The 14,121-nt window shown below is 40.2% G+C and overlaps 1 protein-coding gene across 3 annotated transcripts in view; it reads left to right on the plus strand.

Annotated features, from left to right (window-relative positions):
* Positions 1–14,121, plus strand: part of LOC106876782 (sodium-dependent phosphate transporter 1-A) — a 312,083-nt gene that overhangs the window by 205,235 nt on the left and 92,727 nt on the right. For all 3 annotated transcript variants that reach the window (XM_089341906.1, XM_052976433.2, XM_052976432.2), the window contains one exon: positions 11,021–11,094. The gene's annotated coding sequence lies outside the window, so the exon portion shown is untranslated. The remainder of the gene's footprint in view (positions 1–11,020; positions 11,095–14,121) is intronic.

Below are 14,121 nucleotides of genomic sequence, written 5' to 3' on the forward strand. Positions count from 1 at the left end.
TCCAGCTTTCATCATGTGTGTGTATGCATGTACATATGTGTATATGCATCTGCACGGATATATATGTATGCATGTATGTATATATCTATTTATCTCTATCTATCTATCTATCTATCTATATATATATATATATATATATATATATACCAACGGACATTTATGCAGATATAGCAATTTAAAGGATAAGCCTGTTATAATGGACTTTTCCTTTTTCTCTCTCTTTTTCTTTTTTCTTTGTGATGTAATCTTGAGACTGAAAATGTTTACGGCTTTAAACCATCCTTTATATTAACAATATATACTGATGTAATGACAGTTTGTGTATAAAGCTTGAAAGATGTGTACCGCGATATCCTTTGTGTTCTGTTTTCAATTTACGTTTAATATATACATACATATATATATATATATATATATATATATATATATATATATATATATATAAATTCAAAAAAGGATAAAATTCTTTCACAAGAATTTTATCAAGAAGCCAGTGTGTAAAAAAATTCATAAGGGAAATTTCTATTCCCAAGAATATAATTATTCGTTTATATTTATATAAAGGGCATTATTACAGAAAAATAATAACGCCACACAGTGGACTTCTCAAAATAACCACATTTAGTACCTAATGCGAAGAAAAAACAACCAACAGAAGATGACCAACTTTCTTTTAAATAAACTTAATTGTGTATCGACCGATTTCGCGATTACTAGAATGAATCTAGATTTCGTTCATCAGCACAATATTGTCCCAAAAATATATATAAATAAACAGAATTCTCACCTCACCAAAACCGAACAACTACGTATCCGACAGAGTAAAGGGAATGAAGTTTATCTGTATATATCTTCATCAAAGAAGCGGGAAATACTTCCGGGTTGTTTTTGGGTACCCATGTGGAGACAGGAATAAAAAAATTCAACATTGAATGTATTCCGTGTATATATTTGATAAATAAATTCAAAAAAGGATAAAACTCTTTTACAAGAATTTTATCAAGAAGCCAGTGTGTAAAAAAATTCATAAGGGAAATTTCTATTCCCAAGAATATAATCATTCATTTCATCATCATCATCATCGTTTAACGTCCGCTTTCCATGCTAGCATGGGTTGGACGATTTGACTGAGGACTGGTGAAACCGGATGGCAACACCAGGCTCCAGTCTGATTTGGCAGAGTTTCTACAGCTGGATGCCCTTCCTAACGCCAACCACTCAGAGAGTGTAGTGGGTGCTTTTACGTGTCACCCGCACGAAAACGGCCACGCTCGAAATGGTGTCTTTTATGTGCCACCCGCACAAGCCAGTCCAGGGGCACTGGCAACGATCTCGCTCGAAAATCCTACAGGAGCCAGTCAGGCGGTACTGGCAATGGCCACGCTCAAAATGGTGCATCTCATGTGCCACCCGCACAAGAACCAGTCCAGGGGCACTGGCAACGATCTTACTTGGCTTGCCGGGTCTTCTCACGCACAGCCCATTTCCAAAGGTCTCGGTCCGTAGTCATCGCCTCGGTGAGGCCCAATGTACGAAGGTCTTGCCTCACCACCTCAGCCCAGGTCTTCCTGGGCCTACCTCTTCCACGGGTTCCCTCAACTGTTAGGGTGTGGCACTTTTTCACGCAGCTATCCTCCTCCATTCTCACCACATGTCCATACCAGCGCAATCGTCTCTCTTGCACGCCACAACTGATGCTTCTAATGTTCAGCTTTTCTCTCAAGATACTTACACTCTGACGGGTATTCACATTGACATTACACATCCAACGGAGCATACTGGCTTCATTCCTTGCGAGCTTACGTATGTCCTCAGCAGTTACAGCCCATGTTTCACTGCCATGTAGCATGGTTGTTCGTACGCATGCGTCATACAGTCTGCCTTTTACTCTGAGTGAGAGTCCCTTTGTCGCCAGCAGGGGTAAGAGCTCTCTAATCTTTGCCCAGGCTATTCTTATTCTAGCAGCTACACTTTCAGCGCACCCACCCCCACTACTAACTTGGTCGCCCAGATAGCGGAAGCTATCGACTACCTCTAGTTTTTCACCCTGGAATGAGATAGAAGTTGTTTCCTGTTTGTTTGCAGTCTTTATTGCACCTGAACATCTGCCACAAACAAAAACTAACTTGCTAGTTAACCTGCCTTTGATGTTGCTGCACCTCTTATGTGTCCATAGCTTGCACCGGGTACATCTTATAGAGTTACTACCTACTCCTTTTCTACATACTGAGCAGGGCCATCTACCTGAAGGGGTTTGTGTTTTATCTACCTTCCTACTTATTAGGATTTTGGTTTTAGCTAGGTTGACTCTAAGGCCCTTCAATTCTAGACCTTGCTTCCACACCTGAAACTTCTCCTCTAGTTCTGATTTATATTTATATATATGTATGTATGTATGTATACGGACACATGTATGCTTGTATATATGTGTGCATATATATATATGTATGTGAATATATATGTATATATTGTCAATATATATATATATATATAGGCGCAGGAGTGGCTGTGTGGTAAGTAGCTTCCTTACCAACCACATGGTTTCGGGTTCAGTCCCACTGCGTGGCACCTTGGGCAAGTGTCTACTGCTATAGCCTCGGGCCGACCAAAGCCTTGTGAGTGGATTTGGTAGACGGAAACTGAAAGAAGCCCATCGTATATATGTATATATATATATGTGTGTGTGTGTGCTTGTTTTTGTGTTTGTCCCCCCACCAACGCTTGACAACTGATGGTGGTGTGTTTACGTCCCTGTAACTTAGCGGTTCGGCAAAAGAGACCAATAGAATAAGTACTAGGCTTCCAAAGAATAAGTGCTGGGGTCGATTTGCTCGACTAAAGGCGGTGCTCCAGCATGGCCGCAGTCAAATGATTGAAACAAGTAAAAGAGTAAAATAGTAAAAGAGATACAATAAGAAATTAAAGAAGGAAAATGCACACACTTTACATAGTTTTAATATAATTTTTGATATATCTTATATTGTGTTTACTGACCAGGTTTGCTTTTACTAATCATGACATTTAAAATTTATTTAAATACGTATTTTCTTAAGAAAAATTTTTTTAGTCCATATTGTGTGTGGAGTTTATGAATGAATAATTGAACAAGCAGAAAAATGTAAGGGGAGGTAATTGGTTATCATTATGATTGTGGACAGAGGAGACAATTGTTTGTCTTTCGGTGGGTGGGGTGGAATATATATATATACAAAAAAATTCAAAAAACTAGAGTAGTGGGGAGAAATATGTACAGTGATGGGTATTTATTCATGAATTAAAATATGTACAGTGATGGGTATTTATTCATGAATTAAAATATGTATAGAGCTCAAAGTTGGTTATGCTTGCATATTTAGACGTGTTCTGTATTTTTCGATGAATAAATTTTCTTTCCAGTTCTGTATTTAAGAGATGAGAAATTATGTACACTATGTATATCATTTACATTTGACAGATATTTGTTCTCACCTTGTTTGTTGTTAACATAACATTTCGGCTGATATACCCTCCAGCCTTCATCAGGTGCCTTGGGGAAATTTTGAACCTGGGTTCTCATTCCTACGGTATTTTTCGATATTATTATTATTATCATTATCTTGGAGTTAGTAGCCCACGCTCTTAACCGCGGCATATGGCATAGTGGTTAAGAGTGCGCGATACAGTACGACAGCATAACGAAGGATCAATGGGCTTGCAGCCCGATCCGGAGTAAAATTGCAACGAAAAAGCATGGGAAATCATGCCCCCATGATCCCGGACCACGGGGGGAGAATAAAGGATCAAATAGGGACGGAAAAAAATGAAACAGACTTGGACCGGAAATGGATAATGAGAAAGGATGCGGTAAAGGATTGGTAGACGAGGAATTCAGCTGCTGCGGAAAGGTGTTTGCTAGTTACATCGGGATCAGAATCCACCAAGGGAAGGTATGTCAGAAGAAAGTAATTCAACAGCGCTGGTTGATGAACCATAAGACGTGTGGCCAGAACCTCCGGGAAAATAACCACAGCGAGGGACATTCCACAGTTGAATTAGAACAGTCACAAACAGTGATAGGCGTGAAGAAGACAAAGATTAAGTGGCTGAAAGCAAATGACGCAGCAAGTTATAAAAAATTTGACAACGAGGTATCAAGAATGACCACCAAATTCAAAGGCAACGACGAACAAAAGCTCGAGAACCTGGCTTATACAATCTACCAGGAAGGAGAGAAAAGATTTGGACTGGAAACAACAGGAAGGGTAGAATCACCGGCAAAGAGCGGACCATCGAGGAGAGAAAGACGGATTGCAAAGATTTGAGAAGAGAAGAAAAAACTCAGAACCAGATGGAGGGATGCAAAGGAGGAGGAAAGCGAAGGGCTAAAGCAGCTATATGAAGAAATAAAAAAGAGGCATCGAGAACTACTGAGAAAAGAAAGAAGGAAGAACAGAAGAAAGGAGAGAGAAAAGAACTATCGTAGCTTTGTGAACAATCCCTATCAATATGCGAAACATTTATTTACTGAAAGTAAAAGCGGAAAATTGGATTGCACGAAAGAAGAGCTCGAACAACATCTTAAAGAGACGTACAGCGACTCTGACAGAAATAAAGTACTCCCAGAAATGCACGGACTGAAGAAACCACCTGAACCAAGGGTATTTTTCGATTTGAGTGACATCAAACGGAAAGAAATAGAAGAGTTCATAAAAAAAGCAAGAGCAAAAAGTTCACCAGGGAACGACGGTGTGAGCTACAAGGTTTACAAGTATTGCCCGAAATTGCGTTTACAGTTATTTTCATTGATAAGAGAAATGTGGAAGAAGAAACACGTAGCGGAGCGATGGTGTATAGCTGAAGGTATCTATTTACCTAAAGAGAAAGATGCAAAAACACTAGGACAATTTAGACCAATTTCATTATTAAATACTGACGGGAAAATCATGTTTGGAATCATTGCTAGACGAATCATAAGATTCATACAGCATAACGGGTACGTTAATGAAGCAATCCAAAAAGCTGGAATCCCTGGGTGCATAGAACACGCATTTGCCATCTGGGAAGCTATCACCTGTGCAGAATAACTGAAGAAAGACCTGCACATTGTTTGGCTAGATCTTGCCAATGCATATGGATCTGTTCCACACGTGGTAATCAGAGCAGCGATGGACTTCTTTTGGATTCCAAAAGGTGTTCAACAAATGCTCATGTCCTACTACGACAACATGAGGATGAGATTTACAGCAGGAGAGTTCACAACGGAGTGGCAACGGCTAGAAGTAGGTATTGCAGCCGGATGCACGATATCAGTCATCTTATTCGTGCTAGTCATGGAGATGTTACTAAGGTCAACAAACTGTGAGAAAGCTGCTATAAAGACACCATTACGGGCTTTTATGGACGACATCACTCTACTATCGGAAAGTAGAGAAGCAGCAGAGGGAATGTTACAGCGGTTGGATGAACTAATAGGATGGGCAAGAATGAAATTCAAAGCCAAAAAATCTCGAAGCGTGGCTTTCGTGAAAGGAGTGCAAGAAGAAGTGAAATTCAGGATAGGAGGTGAAGACATACCAACAGTGAAAGAACAACCAGTAAAGAGTCTCGGCAGATGGTATAGAGACTTATTAAATGATAAGAAGCAAGGGAAAGAGACACACGAGTTAGTAGAACAAGGATTAAAGGCAATTGACAGAACAACGCTGCTGGGAAAATTCAAATGTTGGATACTGCAATTTGGACTGTACCCAAGGATAATGTGGCCATTGCAAATGTACGAAATAGCCTTGAGTAGAGTAGAAAGGATAGAACAAAGATGCAGTGTGTTTATCAGAAAATGGCTTGGTCTGCCGAAACCACTCAATACAACTGCACTATATGGAAAACCCGTGCTGCAACTTCCAATAGCATCGATCACCGAAGAATATAAAGCAGGAAAGGCGAGGACAGTAATGATGCTAAGGTATTCAAAAGATCAGAGCATCCGAGAAAACCCTCCAAAGGTACGAACAGGGAGGAAATGGAATGCAGAAGAGGCAGTAAACAGGGCGATCGGAATACTAAAACATGCTGATATAGTTGGAGCAACGCAAGAAGCAAGAGCCGGCCTAGGAACGAGCAGTTTCAGGCCATTTTGCAAGTGCAGTGTAAAAGAGCTGAAAGAGGCAGTGATACATGAAGTGAGAAAGGAGGAAGAAGAAAGGCGGAATGTACATTTGGTGCAATGCAGTCAACAGGGGCAGTGCCTGAGATGGGAGGAAAACGTGGTCAGTCGCAGAATCTCATGGAAGGAACTTTGGGCTTGGGAACAAGCAAGAACAGCTTTCCTGATCAAGTCTACCTTCGACGTTCTACCCTCACCGGCGAACTTAGTTCGATGGAACATAAAAACAACCGATGAATGTGGATGCGGGGAGAAAGCGACGGTGAGACACATTCTGTCAAGCTGCAGACTAGCACTGGAAAGGTATACATGGCGCAATAATCAAGTCCTTGGCGTCATAAGTGCAGCACTCAAGGAGAAGATCGAGGGATACAAGAGAGGAGAGTACCCCAAAGTGGAAAAGCGCAGGAAAATATAATTCCAGAAGGAGGGAAAAGGACATAAGATCAGGCCTCCAAATAAAATATATGAGATAGACGAAAGATGGAAGGGATACTGGGAGCTGGCCACGGATTTGGGAAGTCTAGCAATTTTTCCACTTATAAAAACAACAAAAAGACCAAACTTAGTCATATGGAACACAGAACAGAGAATAGGAATTTTGCTAGAACTGACAGTACCATGGGAAGAAAACATCGACAATGCAAAAAAACGAAAGGAGAAGAGATATGAAAAACTAATCGAAGAGTGCAGAGAACAGGGATGGACTGTCGAGTACTACCATCTGGCAGTGGGGGCTAGAGGCTTCATTGAAAGAAAAATGACAACGCTATTCAAGAGAAGATTTGCGTTTTCAAACTCGGAACTGAGAAAACTGATAAGGAGGATACAGGAGGCGGTCGAAAAAGCTAGCTTCTATATATGGCTGAAGTGGGAAGACCGAATATGGCTTGAAAGTCATAACATGTCTAGGTGAGACAGGCTGACACTGAAGTGGCTTCCCGTTCTCCATTGTCAGTTAAAGTTCAGACAGTGTCATGTGACAACTTGCTGGGGCTACTTGCTGGAGCCTAGCAGCGGGAAGTTTAGACAGTGTCATGTGACAACTTGCTGGTGCTGCCTACTGGACCCTAGCAGCGGGAAATTTAGACAGTGTCACGTGACAACTAGCTGGGGCAGCCTGCTGGAGCCTAGCAGCAGATATAAAAAGGGGAACTTGACATGACGATCAGTCGGACGCTGACACTCGTTGATGCTGCATCGAAGAGGCCAGGGAATAGAAGAAAGAAGACATGCACCCAACACCAGAGCTGAAGACACCTCCGAAAGGAGGGGCCCCGCCACGTCAAAACGGTAGAGGAGTAGGGGCCGAAACCGGACGTGGTTCCTCCTGATGATGTCTTGAGCTAACTGGATCCTATAAAGGAGCTGTTGTGGTAGCAGACCACGAAACATGGTTGAAATTCTTCCACCCCAAGATTCTGAATTCAATACCAGGCAGTGACCTGAATAATAATAATAGCATTGAAAAATACCTTAAGAATGAGAACCCAGGTTCGAAATTTCCCCAAAACACCTGATGAAGGCTGGAGGGTATATCAGCTGAAACGTTGGATTAACAACAAACAAGATGAGGACAGATATCCATCAAATGTAAATAATGTAAATTTTCTTAATTTAAACGTTCTTGTATAGAAATTCTATCTTTGCACTGGTAGAAGGGGAAAAGTGTGAAATTTGGTTTGATGTTACCTGCACATCTCTCTATGAGTTCACTTAAAGGAATCTATCTGTATTGCGGGAACCAGATCTGCTCTTTATGTAGAGTGGGTCTCCATCTCAATGTCATATTCGTCTGTCCTGTATAGTGATGTCCACAACCCAAGTGGGTTATTACAAGTGGATTCTCAGAGGCACAAGTGAAATTGGTTTTAATTGTGAACTTCTGTCCTTGTTTGAAAAGGAAATCTGAGCCTTCAAGTAGGTTGGGGCATGCTCCACAGTTTGGGCATCCACATTTTTTAACTTGGTTTCATGGTTGTTATGTAAAGCTTCGCATTTGTTAGAAGTGTCTTTAGCGATTTGTGTTGCTTTTTGCATTTGATGAATTTATGTGCTTTCAGGATGTTTTTTATTTTAGGGTCTGTAGTTAGTAAAACACTAAAAACACTAAGGACAACCAAACTTAACACCAACCCTCATCTTAAAATACTACTGTATATATTAACTCACAACCCTAGAAACAATGAGGCGAACAACACTATTAAGTAAAATCTTCTTTTACTAACTAGAGACCCAAAAATGAACAACATCCTGAAAGCACATAAATTCATCAAATGCAAAAAGCAACGCAAAACTTAACCATTTGGCACAACACACCAATAGAATAAGTACTAGGCTTACAAAGAATAAATCCTCAGGTCAATTTCCTTGACTAAAAGCGGTGCTCCAGCATGGTCGCAGTCACATGACTGAAACAAGTAAAACAATAAAAATCAACGCCATGTTGATCCCTATCAACACTGGGTATCTCTATTAGTAATATCTAAGTACAGAAAGTAATATAGATAATAATAAATAAATGTCTTGTATGAAAATTATGAAACATTTACAGAACTTCAGTATATACACTGTTTTTAACACTTTTCTTTGGAGCGTATATGAAGAGTTTCTGTGGGCTTCCTCCTCAGGAACAACCTTCATACAATTGACCATGTGAGAAATAGCTCTCTTCTAGATGGAGACCAACAACCTGCAGTGTTTGGTATTGGGACTTGTTAATGGTCATTGCATAACCGACTCTTACTAGGAATTGCAATCGTTTGAAATGAAAAGGGACATCTATTGGTATTAGTAGTATTCTAGGTATACATACGATATCTCCCTCAGCACATCCATTGAGGGTTTTTACTTTGATAGTTCAGTTACAACCATATGTGAACCATTGCACAATCATAGCTGATCCAAGATTCTGAGAAGCATGATGATTGTGCCCTTCTTCAATTCAAGGTTGTGTGGTGGCATACCAGATGGTTCCAGACTGTTGAGGAAATCAACAGGCTAATGAACAGCATTGTCTTCGTCAACAACTTTGCCGATAGATTTATAGATGTGGCTACCTCCAGGGATCATCTGTAAGATTTTTGTTGATGGTATTTACAGTAATGTTTTGGGGGTTAAGATTGTGTCTCACTTGTTTTTTTCTCCTTAACCTCCTTTCTATCTGTCTCACATGTTTTCTCTAGAGAGAAAAAGACGTAGAAGTAATGAGAGAGAGACACATATACAACCAGAGAGAGATAGAGAAAGAGTGGGACATATAGACAGAGAGAAAGCAGAAGTCCAGCGGTGACTTCAAAGGAATTGATGTAATGTATAAACTTAGAAAAAAAAGTTGGAGGTGGATTGAGTGATAGGTGGAGTAGACAAGCAAAACCTGAAATATTATCAATCTTATTTAGCATTTTCAGTAGTCATTGTACAAACAAAGAAACAAACTTTGCTTTCTATAAGGATATATATATATATATATATATATATATATATGGAGGGAAGTTATGGAAGAGGGAGACCCAGGAAGATATGGGACAAAATATTGAAGGCTAATCTCAAAACACTGAGCCTTATGAAGGAGATGGCAGAGGACCAACATATGTGATGCATTGCTGTTCTCAAGAAGACCTGCCTACCACAACTGAATTGAGATCCTAAAACCAAAGTGCCACATAAGAAGCATTGATCTGGGTGATGGTGCCAGGTAATAGCACCCAGTACACTCTATAAAGTAGTTGGCATTAAGAAAGGCATCCAGCTATAGAAATCCTTTAGCATTTAAACCAGCTAAATCCGGCACAAATATTCTATGTATTTTATGTTCAAACCAGCTTCTCTCACTTTCCCTACAATTTCATTCTAAAAATAAACAATCACATCATTGAAATCTCAAAGCTATGATATAATGCAAGATTAATACACAATGATGGGAATAAATAAGTATTACATTTGACAGGATAATCTGAATGATAAAGGGTTAAAGAAAAAAAAATGAAAAACTTACATGACTAAACTTTCCAGAAACTTTAACTGGTCACCTGACATTGAGAACTGCAGAAGTCACTTATGTCTTGAATTTTATATTCCATCTAAATTCCAGACATTATAAGCTTTTTGTTCTTTTACATCATACCTGGTATTCCTAAGACTGTCACCAGTTGATTAAATTCATTCACATGCTTAGTCTGGTACTTATATAATCAATCTCTGTTTATCAGCTGGCTAAGTCTGCCTTTAGGTTAAAGGGATGTAACTCAACAATGTACTTTGTTTACATACTTTTTTACTCTCACTAACACATCATCATCATCATCATCATCATCGTTTTAACATCCACATTTCCATGCTTATATGGGTGGATCATAGTTATTGAGCAGGTCTTCTATAGCTGGATGCCTTTCATATTGCCAACCCTCACCAGTTTCCAAGCAAGGTAATGCTTCTGCATGGTCAGAGATGTTTTTGCAGAATATTGGAAATGAATGATATCACTTCTATGTCAGTGACACTCATTTACAACTATTTCATGATGTCAAGGCAAGGAGACACATACATACATACACTCACATTCATGTACACACACACGCATGTGCACACACACGCACACACACATGCTCACACGCGATAAGCTTCTCTAATGTCTCCCTCTACCAAATCCTCTCACAAGGTGCTTTGATTGGCCTACGGCTATAAGTAGAACACATTTTCCCAGGGTGCTATGCAGTGGGACTGAACCCCAAACCATAGGAATGGGAAGCACACATCTTGATCACAGTCACACCAGCACCTATGTTTGAAAAAAGAAGACTAGAGGAGCAGAAAATATCTTTTTTTTGTGTCTTTGCATTATTTTATTTCAGTATTTTTTTTTCTGTATCTTTTCAGATTGATCTCCCAAATCAACATAATCATTTTATGCCATAATGATACATCTGAAAATAGTTCCATTGTACACAGTGGTAAGTATACAACCTCCCTGATTTATGTTTAGTAAATTATATGTTCATGCATATATGTCCATCTGTGTGTTTACTATTATGCTTTCAAAGACATATGGTAAATGTTAGCAGCAAGAAGGGTCTCCAGTTGTAAAACACTGCTTTGATTATATATTTATCTAAGTTATACTAGCATAGAAAGTGGATTTTAAAATGAATGAATGAATGAATATATATCACCAGCTGGTGGATGATCTGCTTGGGGTTAAACTAGTAGTAACATGGAACAGCCACAGTGATGTGGTGATTAACTTTACTTGTTGGTATAGTTACTACTCTCATCTCTTATTGAGATTTTACAACTAACTATTTTGCATGTATATATATATAGTGAGAATTTACAAAAAAAAAACAAAAGATGAAGATGGGTGTGTAAACAACAAACAGATGTATTAGTTTAACAATCGGGAAGTGCGGATGTCTTTTACGTTTCAAGCCTACGCTCTTCAACAGAAAGGAACACAGAAAATAAACAGGGAGAGAAAATAGAAATATATGTATATGTATAGAGTGTTATATATATATATATATATATATATATATATATATATATATATATATATGTATATGTATATACACATACAGTGGGAGTTGTATTGTAATCACTTTAGGACATAATCTATTTGCTAACAATAAACAACAGATAATTGTTATTTATTGTTGATATCACTGAGCAAACAATATACAAATACTCATCATCATCGTCATTATCATCGTTTACCGTCCGCTTTCCATGCTAGCATGGGTTGGACAATTTGACTGAGAACTGGCGAACCAGATGGCTGCACCAGGCTCCAATGTAATCTGGCAGAGTTTCTACAGCTGGATGCCCTTCCTAAAGCCAACCACTCCGAGAGTGTAGTGGATACTTTTACATGCCACGGGCACGAGGGCCAGTCAGGTGGTACTGGCAATGGCCACGCTCAAGTGGTATCTTTTATGTGCCACCTGTACAGGAGCCAGTCTAGTAGGACTGGCAGTGACCGCGCTCAAATGTTTTTTCACATGCCACTGGCAAAAGTGCCAGTAAGGTGACGCTGGTAACAATCATGCATGAATGGTGCTTTTTACGTGGCACTGGCAGCGATCACGCTCGGATGGTGCTCTTAGCGCTCCACTGGCACGGGTGCCAGTCATTGAATTTGATTTGATTTCGATTTCACTTGCCTCAACAAGTCTTCGCAAGCAGAGTTTAGTGTCGAATGAAGGAAAGGTACACATAAGTGGGCTGGTTACACTCCTGGCATAGGCTATTGGTTATGGTCTCACTTGGCTTGCCGGGTCTTCTCACGCACGGCATATTTGCAAAGGTCTCAGTCACTAGTCATTGCCTCGGTGAGGCCTAATGTTCGAAGGTCGTGCTTCACCACCTCATCCTAGGTCTTCCTGGGTCTACCTCTTCCACAGGTTCCTTCAACCGCCAGGGTGTGGTACTTTTTCACACAGCTATCCTCATCCATTCTTGCCACATGTCCATACCAGTGCAATTGTCTCTCTTGCACACCACAACTGATGCTTCTTAGGTCCAACTTTTCTCTCAAGGTACTTACACTTTGTTGAGTATGCACACTGACATTACACATCCATCAGAGCATACTGGCTTTGTTCCTTGCGAGCTTACGCACGTCCTGAGCAGTCACGGCCCATGTTTCACTGCCATGTAGCATGGCGGTTCGTACACATGTGTCATACAGTCTACCTTTTACTCTGAGTGAGAGGCTCTTTGTCACTAGCAGAGGTAAGAGGCTCTCTGAACTTTGCCCAGGCTATTCTTATTCTAGCAGCTACACTTTCAGTGCACCCTCTGCTGCTACTGACTTGGTCACCTCGGTAACAGAAGCTATCAACCACTTATAGTTTTTCTCCCTGGAATGTAGCGGAAGTTTTTTTCTGCACATTTTCAGTGTTTATAGCTCCTGAATATCTGCCACATACAAAACTATCTTCCCAGTTAGCCTTCCTTTGATATTACTGCACCTCTTATGTGTCCATAGCTTACACTCGGTACATCTTATAGAGTTTCTATCTACGCCTTTTCTACAGATTGAGCAGGGCCATCTACCTGAAGTGATTTGTGGTTTGTCTACCTTCCAATTTATTAGGACTTTGCTACGTTGACTCTAAGGCCCTTCGATTCTAATCCTTGCTTCCACACCTGAAACTTCTCTAGTTCTGATAGTGACTCACTCAGTAATTAGAGCAAGGAACTATACGGGTGACTAGGCTATAGCCGACACTGCCAGATATTTTGAGCATCTCTGCAGTGATTCCTGATGTATATGTATATACACACACAGTGGGAGTCTTTCCCTGTCTTCATACTTTTAATTGCTTTATCTACCAAGGTACTGTCAACTCGGATAGCTGGTCTCTCTGTTGGATCGACATTCAGCAGACTCTCTTTTTCCCATTCATTTTCTTTATTGAGTAACTTTTCATAGTGGCGTCTCCAAACCTCTCCCTTTGCAGTCTTGTTTAGTGCAAGTGAACCATCATCCAAGCAGACACATTTCTCTCATATGACATCAAGATTCTCTCTCACACACTGTCTTGCAACACGAAATACCTCAAGTCTTTGGTCGTCACGGCACAGAACATTAGCAAATTTTTTCTTATCTGCTTCCCCTCTGGCTAAATAAACCTGTCCCCTAGCTTCCTTTCTGGCAATCTGATACAATTCCCTGCTTCCACCATTCCTCCAGTTCTTCCAAACCTGTTTCGTTTCTCTAATAGCCCTGTCAACAACATTGTTCCACCACCACGTTATTTTGTGTTGAGAGGTGACTTTGCACCATCCATAGATCTGGTCAGTGGCCCTCAGCAGGTTGTCCTGTAGAAACCTCCAGTTGTCTTCTACATCATGTGAAGCTATATCCCCTTCTGTTTTGTCAAAGGCTTTGAGTAATACATCTCTAAATCTCTGTCCATTCACAGGATCTTTAAGCTTCCAGACCCTTCTCCTCCATGCTGGTCATCTTCTGAGCATCC

Source organism: Octopus bimaculoides, chromosome 25, assembly GCF_046866305.1.
Source record: "Octopus bimaculoides isolate indiv1 chromosome 25, ASM4686630v1, whole genome shotgun sequence".
Lineage (NCBI taxonomy): Eukaryota > Metazoa > Mollusca > Cephalopoda > Octopoda > Octopodidae > Octopus > Octopus bimaculoides.